Source organism: Lycium barbarum, chromosome 5, assembly GCF_019175385.1.
Source record: "Lycium barbarum isolate Lr01 chromosome 5, ASM1917538v2, whole genome shotgun sequence".
Taxonomy (NCBI): Eukaryota; Viridiplantae; Streptophyta; class Magnoliopsida; order Solanales; family Solanaceae; genus Lycium; species Lycium barbarum.
The window spans coordinates 65,593,884-65,604,215 of record NC_083341.1 but is presented as its reverse complement, the minus strand read 5'-3'; positions in this window follow the sequence as shown (position 1 = coordinate 65,604,215).

Genomic DNA, 10,332 nt, shown 5'->3' with positions numbered 1-10,332 from the left:
ATGATTTGGGATTTGAAATCATGATATGAAGTTGAAGTTGACATTTTGTGCAAATTGCATAAACATACGCTTATTTGAAATCATGATCGCATGTCCAAACGTCTACTAAGAGTTGACAATAGTCAAATATGTGAAATGAGAGTAACTACTTTTGAATATACGGAGTCTTAATAAAGTCACAGTTATCCCTCTTATATTAGGTGTAACAACCTGATTAGTCGTTATAGTGCTAATGACCTTTTTAACCCTGTTGACCCTTTCCCAAGGTCATCGAGCAGGTTTTGGAGTGACTTTTGGAGGCTTGAGCCTTAAAGTGGAATTCGTTTGACCCAAAGTTAACTTTTGGGTAAACAGACCTTTTTTAGAATTCCGTCGATTCCGAGAGGCCCGGATGGTCATTTATGACTTGGTAGTATGTTCAGTTCGATTCCCAATGCAATTGGGAGCGTTTTGAAACTTGGGTTGGAAACTTGGCTTTAGGCCACTGGAGGTTGAATTGGTCAAATAGACCTCTATTATGAAATCTGAGGCGCTAGGTGAGTTCATAGCGCGTTTTTATGTGTGTTTGCATGTTTGTTTTGTATCTGTGGGGCCTCGGGTGATAGTCGGATTTCGGGTTGGAGATTGTCAAAAATCAGTAGCATTCTAGTGTCCGCTGTCCGCCGCAGCAGTACCAAAACCGCCCCAACGGCCCCGAGGTAGCAAGGGGCTGACGGCTATAGCGGTCGTAGTATAATTGTGCCGAGCCGCCATAGCGGTAGACCAATCGTTGTAGCGGGTTCGTAGTAGCGGTAGGGTTGCCGCTACCTCGGCTTAGGGAATTATAAGTGGGCCGCTGTAGCTATCCCTTGGCCGCCATAGCGGATGCGCTACAGCAAGCCCATGACCGTTGCAACCGATGTCGAGCAGAATTATTTTCTTTTTCTCAAGTTAAAACGCTTAAACCCTATCACTTCTTTTCATCGCTTTCTAAGCACTCTTTGGGAGAATTGATCAACTTGTGGGATGAATCTTCTTGGAGGTAAGATCTATTACCCCTAGACTTCGTCATTTACCTTCTTAGATCCCTAATCCATGCTTAGAATCACTAGAATCAAAATAGAGAAGATGAGTCTTGTGATAAATTTCTTGAAATGGGTTTAGACTTCTAAAATGGAAATTGATGGTGAAATCGACTAGTATAACCATAGAATTTGATGAATTCCTTGTTATTAAGCTTATTTCTTCCATTGTTAGTGGTTCAATTGAGGATTGAAGAATTAGAGTTCATACCCAAATTTAGGGGTTTTACTTTAAATTCAAATTAGGCTTAATCTTGAGTTGTTTTAGCAATTGATTAGTGGGTTTGATCACCTAGAGCTTGAATTGCATGTTTCATCTTTCAATTTCCCATTTTACCCTTGCGGGCCCGTTTTCTCAAATTCCTTGGGTTAGAATTTGACCTAACTAGAAGTATAGCAAGATGGGTGTCGTTATTCATGGTTTTTAATATAAAATTCGATTATGAATAGACTTCGAGTACTTGGAGACGCTACGAAAGGGCAAGGCCAAGGTGTGACGGTTCGTGGCTCTTGTTAGGCTTTCCAGGTAGGTTACGGCTTACCCTTTGGTTAGACTTCTATTAGCGAATCATATATAGAGTTAGTGATTGTGGAGAAATCATGTAAACCTTCAGTATGAAGTTGGGATGGAATACTTAGGTTGGTATTGTTGTTGATCATGGTTTGCCGCCTTATTATGTTCTATTGAGTTGTTGCTTATTTGTGAGTTGTTGGCTTGTCGCCACGTGATTGATTCTAGAGTTGATGCTTAGTGATTACTTGTGTGTCGGAAAGCATATTTATCATGATCGAGGTTATTGGAAAGGAAAAAAAGGTTATGATATTGATATTATGAGTGAGATTTGTGTCCATGTGTGGCATCATTGATTCACATATTCTTGTTGGCATTGGTACCATGCATTCACTCATTTATACATGTTTTGGGATCGGATTGCATGCCGCAACACTTACTTGGATCGGGTTGCACGTACCGCAACACTGACTGGGATTGGGTTGCAATTTCGCAACATTGACTATTGGATCGGGCTGTGTGCCACAACAAGTAAATGGGCTTAGCGGTCCCCTATGGGTCATAACTGTCGAGGCGACAAGATATTCCGTCTGAAGCGTGTGCGTATCATTGCGTTTGCATTGTATTCATCTCATATTTACCTACGACATTTTATTGGACTTGTTGGTTGATCTTTGGTGATACGTGTACTTGATAGTGGTTCTTGAGATTGCGTTCCGACTTATAGTGGATTTTGAGGTGATAAAATAGAGTTGGTGAATTGGCACTGGATTCGATATTTGGACTGTGTTGAGTTTTATCTGACTGTGAGCATGCCTACTTTTTCTGTCTCTTTCTTATATAGATGATTTTCTAACTGTTTTCGGCCTATGATATCCACTCAGTACATGTTGTTGTACTGATTCTACCTTGCAGCATTCTTTCTGAGTATAGTGTTTGTGATCGGATCGACTTCTACGCTTCATGACTGAGTCCCGAGGTCATCTGACGAGCATTCCAGGGTGAGCAATTGGATGGATTCACTGCCCGGATGGCTCTGTCTATTCCTGTCTTTATATTCTATCATTTAGACAATATTTATGGATATTTTAGACTTGTATATTCCTATACATTATGTAGTGGCTCTTGTACTATTTAAACCAGATTTTTGGAATTTGATGTATCTTCTGCACTGATTATATTTACCTATCTAGGTTGGACTTATTATAATGTAATTCTGGGTGATTGAATTTATTTTATTTATTGTTTGGTTATGAATATGGGACGGGTCCGCCTGCTGAGGTGGGAAATGGTAGGTGCCCGCACTATCCCCTAGTTGGGGCGTGACATTAGGATAATTACCTTTTAGCATTTAGGGTGTGTTCGGTATGTGGGAAACATTTTTCAAAATTTTTTTTTTTATTTTTTTTTATGTGCAGTTGGTCAAAATCTTTTTGAAACATTTTCTCTAGAAAAATAAATTTTTTTAAAATGAGGATATACAAATTATAATGTAAACATATGTTTGATTTTACAACAAATAAACTTGAATTAATTTCCAGTTCCAACTTTAATCTGGATTTCTTTAAAGTCTTTGGGGCAATAATATCGTTTTCATTATTAAATACTTTTATCCATAGAAACATATATTAAAAATTATAGTATTACTCATTTCGAAATTATTTACTAAATAAAAAATGCAGTCAAACAAAAAATTAAAAGAATCATATATTCTATCCAGAATTATTTTTCTTAATCCTTAAACCGACAACCCTAATATATCAATGTTAAAAGGGACCCATGCAAGGAGACTCGTGATAGACCAACCATTTGATCTTATCCACATAAATGGTCCAGAAGGCGGGACCCATTACTTCACCAGCACATGACACAACCTCGAATTTGCAGTCAAAATTAGTGAACCCAACAAAATCATTTTACGTGTTCAAACCCCAGATAACACGTTATGGATGTCCATAAACGTGGCACCTTTTTCCTTTTCCCATTAGGCAATTATCTTTTCACTCACTAATTTGTTTTTATACATCCCAAATTTCCTACGCTATTTTGTCTTTTTTCTTTGCAAAGAATGGGGTGTAAATTACGACAATCAAAATTTCTAACTTCTGTTATCTCGGACCCAAATATTTAGGGGTCATATGGTTGCTGGTTACGAAATGAATTATTTATATATTAAAGTCACCATAATTATCAATAAAGATTGTGGTGTAGTGACGAATATCACTTCATTCTTAATTAAGAGGTCTCGAGTTTGAGGCCCTTTAGATACGGAATCACATTGGTTAGGAAATACTTTGCCCCTCAATATGGAACTATCCGGCACGAATTCGGATTTTAGTCAAGCCTCAATGCGGATAGCATTTTAGTTGTAAAGTGTAAAATTTAGCATACAAAGTATAGGATTTGGTGATTAGTTTACTATCTCGCATAGCTAATATATGTACATAAGTTGTGAGGAAATTTATATATTATTTTATGCGGAATAAAAGATGAAATATCTAAATTTGCACAACTAAATCCTGTAAAACATATCACTGCATAACTAATACTCTGCATAACTCCTACCAACAACCAAACGACCCCTTAGGGTAATGTTAAATAAAGAAATACTGTTTATTAAATTTTTATGTAATTAAAAAATATTGAATTTCTATACAAAATGAAATTACAAAAAGTTCGGAACCATAATACCCCTAGAAAAAACTTTTTGAACCAAAATACCCTAACAAAAAAAAAAGTTACAAAACTACCTATAGCGCAGTATTTTACTGCGCTATAGCAGTAACGGAGACGGAGCCGTTAACTGCTATAGCGCAATAATTTACTGCGCTATAGTGTATAAACGGACATGCTATAGCGCAGTAAATTACTGCGCTATAGTGCGTTTTTTTTTCCAACCCTTTTAGTTAACCCTTCTTCCATTACACTTTTTAACGTATTTTGACCATAGATTAATCATGTTTCGCGACCCCGAAACATCAATATTTTATATAGAACCCTACTTATTTTTGTGCGATTAATAAGGTAGGATCAATACATCAAGGATACGCAAAAGTTCGGATGACCGTTTTAGTGGCTGAAAAGTGCTCGAACGCCATTTTCGTTTGAAGGTTCGGCGATATTATCTTGAAGTTCTTTGCGAATACTTAAACTTGTTCATCAATAATTAATCAAAAGTTTCTCAAAATGACAGCATTCATACAAAAAAAATAAACTTAATTAAATTGCACCATTCCTAAGATGATCACCCGAAGCAAGAGTCCCCCTTACCTCAGTGAATTAAGAGATGGGATCCTAAATTACTGTGATTAGTCTGCTAATTAACATGTTACTAAAACAACAATCCTAGATTGATGCTAACGTTGTATCCACCTCCTCGCAATTTCCCTCTAATTGACTTCATCTTTCAATTCAGACATTTGACTTGGTCAAATCGTTACTGCCATTTGGTACTGAACTTCTCTTTTCCTAAGAATATCCGATGTCCTTTTCAGCTTATAAAGAGTTTTTTTTTTTAATTACATAGGGCGGGTTGGGGATGGGGAAATGGGGGAGGGAATTACAATGTGCGAATTCGAACTCTCACCAATAAGGTAAAAGTTCAGGTAGTCAACCAACTGAGCTACTAAATCCCTACCTTATAAAGAGTATCAAATTGGTGGATCGTGTTATATTTACATATTTTCAGAGCAAATTGATAAAAGGGCAAAGATGCAAATATACCCTTTAACTTTGTAATTTAGGAACAGAAATACCCCTCGTTAAAAAAGTGGTGCATATATATCCCTTCCATGACAAAAATGGTGCAAATATACCCTTATCGTTACACAAATGGTGCAAATATACCCTCTCCTCTGCTCTGCTCTTTCTCTCTCCTCTGCTCTCTCTCAGATCTGCCCACCCACCACTCCGTCCGGCGACCATACGCCACCACTGTTCAGGTGACGCCGACGACCAGGTAACGCCGGCGACCAGGTAACGCCGGCCACTTTTCCGGCTAGATTTACTTTTCTTCTCTCTTTCCTTTTCTTCTTCTCCTCTCCTTCTTCTCTTCTCCTTTTTTCCCTTTTTTTAATCTGCTCCTGGCGCTGCCAGTACGCAGCTACGCCATCACCGGCGATTTTTTCCGGCGACTTTTTCCGGCCAGCCCTCTTTTTCTCTCTCCTTTTTCCCTTTTTCTTTTATTTTTCTTTTCTTCTTTTTTCCCTCCTATTCTCTTCTCCCGTTTAGGTATTTGTGAACATTTTTCCGCCAGTGAACAGTAACTCGACCGTGAACAGTATTTTCCGGCGACAACCAGGTTCAGTTCAACTGGAGTTGGTACCTCCGGTTGTCATATTCGTAATTTGTCCATACACTTGTAGTTATATTTTGCTGACTTTAGACTTTTGAATAATTTATTAGTTCATACTTATTTTCGTGGCTTTGGTTAGTGATGGTAGACTAGGGTCATGTTCTCGTTCGGGGACGGCGGCGAGGGTTAGGAGGGGTAAGTGGGCTAAAGGAGCCTCTAGGTTGAGAGTAGGGTCTTGGAACATTGGGACGTTAACGGGGAAGTCCATAGAGCTAGTTAAGATTCTTAAGAAGAGGAAGATTAATATAGCTTGTGTCCAAGAGACTAAATGGGTAGGTCCTAAAGCTAAAGAGGTAGACGGGTATAAGCTGTGGTTCTCTGGTAGGTCGAAGTATAGAAATGGGGTGGGCATTTTAGTAGATAGTGATTTAAGGGACCAGGTGGTAGAGGTTAGGAGAGCCAATGATAGGATGATGTCGATTAAAGTGGTCGTTAAAGGGCTCACTTTGAATAATATTAGTGCATATGCGCCGCAAGCGGGCTTAGGCGAGGAGGAGAAGAGACGCTTTTGGGAGGATTTAGATGAACTAGTGGGAGGCATACCGCCTACTGAGAAGTTATTCGTGGGAGGTGATTTCAATGGGCACATCGGGCCTATTTCGGGAGGTTATGATGATGTGCATGGAGGCTTTGGCTTCGGGGACAGGAATAGAGGAGGAGTCTCACTTTTGGATTTTGCAAGAGCTTTCGGGTTAGTGATAGCCAATTCGAGTTTCCCAAAGAAGGAGGAGCACTTGATAACCTTCCGTAGTTCAGTGGGTAAGACCCAAATAGACTTTTTACTCCTTAGGAAGGACGATAAAGGTCTGTGCAAAGACTGTAAGGTTATCCCGAGCGACTATCTTACAACCCGACATAAGCTCTTGGTGATGGATTTAGGGATCAAGATGACGGGGAAGAAGAGGGTCGTGGATGACCGACCTAGGATCATATGGGAGAGTTTGACCACGACTAGTGCCGTGGAGATGGGAGAGAAACTGAAGGTTATGGGGGCCTGGGATAGTAGTGGGGATGCGACAAGTATGTGGGATAGGACGGCTAGTTGCATTAGGAAGGAGGCGAAGTTGGCGGTTGCGACGGCAAAAACGGCAGCTTTTGAACGCCTTTATGCTGAATTAGAAGAGAAAAGAGGGGATCAGAAATTGTTCAGGCTAGCCAAGGCGAGGGAGAGAAAGGCACGTGATGTGGTTCAAGTGAAGTGCATCAAGGACGAGCATGGCAAAGTATTGGTAGAGGAGACTCTCATTAGACGGAGATGGCAGTCATACTTCTCCAAACTCTTAAATGAAGAAGGGGACAGAGACATTGTGTTGGGAGATTTAGAACATACAGGAAGGCGTCACGATTTTGGGTATTGCAGGAGTATTAAGGTTGAGGAGGTTAAGGGTGCTGTTCGTAGGATGCGCAGGGGAAGAGCGACCGGACCTGACGAGGTTCCTGGGGAATTTTGGAAGAGTGCGGGCCTGGCAGGTTTGGAGTGGCTGACTAGGTTGTTTAATGTCATCTTTAAGACGGCAATGATGCCTGAAGAATGGAGGTCGAGTGTAATGGTCCCTCTATACAAGAACAAGGGAGATATCCAGAGTTACAACAACTATAGAGGTATCAAGCTGCTAAGCCATACTATGAAAGTGTGGGAAAGGGTGGTGGAGATAAGGGTGATGAAAGGCGTGTCTATTTCAGAGAATCAGTTCAGATTCATGCCGGGACGCTCAACTACAGAAGCCATCCATCTTGTGAGGAGACTGGTGGAGCAGTATAGCGAGAGGAAGATGGACTTACACATGGTATTCATCGACCTAGAAAAGGCTTACGATAAAGTTCCAAGAGAGATCCTATAGAGATGCTTGGAGGCTAAAGGTGTACCTATGGCGTACATTAGGGTGATCAAGGACATGCATGAGGGAGCCAAAACTAGGGTAAGGACAGTAGGAGGAGACTCAGAGCACTTTCCAGTTGTGATGGGGTTGCATCAAGGATCAGCTCTTAGTTCGTTTTTATTTGCCTTAGTGATGGATGGATTGACACGACAAATTCAAGGTGAGGTGCCATGGTGTATGCTTTTTGCGGATGACATAGTCCTGATTGATGTGACTCGTAGCGGAGTTAACGCTAAGCTGGAGGATTGGAGACAAACTCTGGAGTCTAAAGGGTTTAAGCCGAGAAGGACCAAGACAGAGTAATTAGAGTGTAAGTTTAGTGAAGCACCCTAGGAGGCTGGCTTGGAAGTGAGGCTTGGTACCCAAGCCATCCAGAAGAAAAGTAGTTTCAAGTATCTTGGGTCTATTATGCAAGGCAGCGGGGAGATTGACGATGATGTCACACATCGTATTGGGGCAGGGTGGATGAAATAGAGGCTTGCTTCCGGAGTGCTATATGACAAGAAGGTGCCACCACAACTTAAGGGCAAGTTCTACAAAGTGGTGGTTAGACCGACTATGTTGTATGGGGCGGAGTGTTGGCCAGTTAAGATTTCTCACGTTCAAAAGATGAAAGTTGTTGAGATGAGAATGTTGAGATGGATGTGTGGCCACACCAGGAGTGACAGGATTAGGAATGAGGATATTCGGGACAAGGTGGGAGTGGCCTCGGTGGAAGACAAGATGCGAGAAGCGAGATTGAGATGGTTTGGGCATGTGAAGAGGAGAGACACAGATGCCCCAGTGCGGAGGTGTGAGAGGTTGGCCATGGATGGTTTCAGACGAGGTAGGGGTAGGCCAAAGAAGTATTGGGGAGAGGTAATTAGACACGACATGGCGCAATTACAGCTTACCGAGGACATGACCTTAGATAGGAGGGTTTGGAGGACCCTTATTAGGGTAGAAGGCTAGTAGATAGTCTCATTATCCTGTCTTATTAGTAGTCGCATTATCGTAGTATAATTTCTTGTGCTAAGATTTATGCTATTATCTGCTATTTCCTGTGCTTTGATTATTCTATGTTATCTGTGTCGCTTGCGTTACTTCATTTCCATATCGCTTTGAATCTCTTAGCCTTATCTGACCTCTTTTTATGTTTTTTTATTGAGCCGAGGGTCTTTCGGAAACAGCCGTCCTACCTTGGTAGGAGTAAGGTCTGCGTACACTCTACCCTCCCCAGACCCCACGTTGTGGGATTTCACTTGGTTGTTGTTGTTGTTGTTGTAAATGGTGCAGATATACCATTTTCGCTGACATAATTTTTTTTAAAATCGTTTAGCTTTTCTTTTTTATTAAAAAAAATGTCACATGACTTTAAAAAAACCAGTCTATCAATTCTTTTGAGTAGACCCCTTTTTTTTTTTGAATAAAACCACCAAAATTTGTGGGTGTTTTATTAATAGTCCAAAACTGTACAAGCAACCAAAATGGTTGAAGAAACAATAAAAATAGGAAATAGACAGAAAGTGGAAATGTAAGCTATAGTTGTGCAAAATCCTAACTACACTTCAAGAGTATAACTACTAAAATCTAATGGCCTTGATTTGAATCCATCTTTCACACCTACAAGTCTCACAGATGGAATGGATCAAGATCTCATGAAGTTCTTCAGGTAGTCTTGGATGTAATAATATCCTCATGTTGTGTATGTTAAGAATTGCAATCATTTAGCATGAATGAAACTGGACCAAAACACATAGAACCAACTTGTATACTGCATATTCGTGCCAAAACAGATTCTGCTATATTAGTTCAACTTTGAAGCCTGGTCCTGAGTAACATATGCAACATCAGTTGAGCATAGTTATAAAACTTGGATCAGCTTCTGCAAACAATAGAACTTCTGCATTCCCAACCAAACATAGCAGTTCCTTCAGCAGATTGAACACTTATGTTAATACCTGATGTGCCGCGGATTTGTAGCACATTCGACGCCTTTTTACTATGAATCTTGGTTGTTTTCAAGTAAGTCTGGTTCTCGTTAATATGTTTTGTTGTGTTTTAGGAAAACAATGGCCCAAAAGCAAAAAGCAAAGAACAATAGAAAAATTCGCCAGAAATGAGAATCGACGGTCCGTCGATCAGTCGACGAACCGTCCTTTGAATCGTCGATAAGCCTGATTTTCCAGTGATGACAAAGTTGAAGACGACAAAGGACGGAGGCATCGACGAAGCGTCGAACTGATCGACGTTTCGTCGTTTGTGTCGTCAAGAAGGATCTCTCAACAGAGGAGAAAAAGACGGAATACTCGATGGAGCGTCGAACTGGTCGACGGCACCGTCGAACGGTACACAGTGCTGAAGGTACAAAAGACGAAGAAATCGACGGTCCATCGATCTTGCTATCGGGGGACAATTTTGTCAGTTTTTGCTGTGCGTTTCTGGAGCCTATTTAAAGAACATTTTAGGTCATTTTAAGCATCCAGATTTTATTGTACTCACTTAAAAAAAGTCCCATTAGTGGGTGAGCATTAAATACTCCCCTTT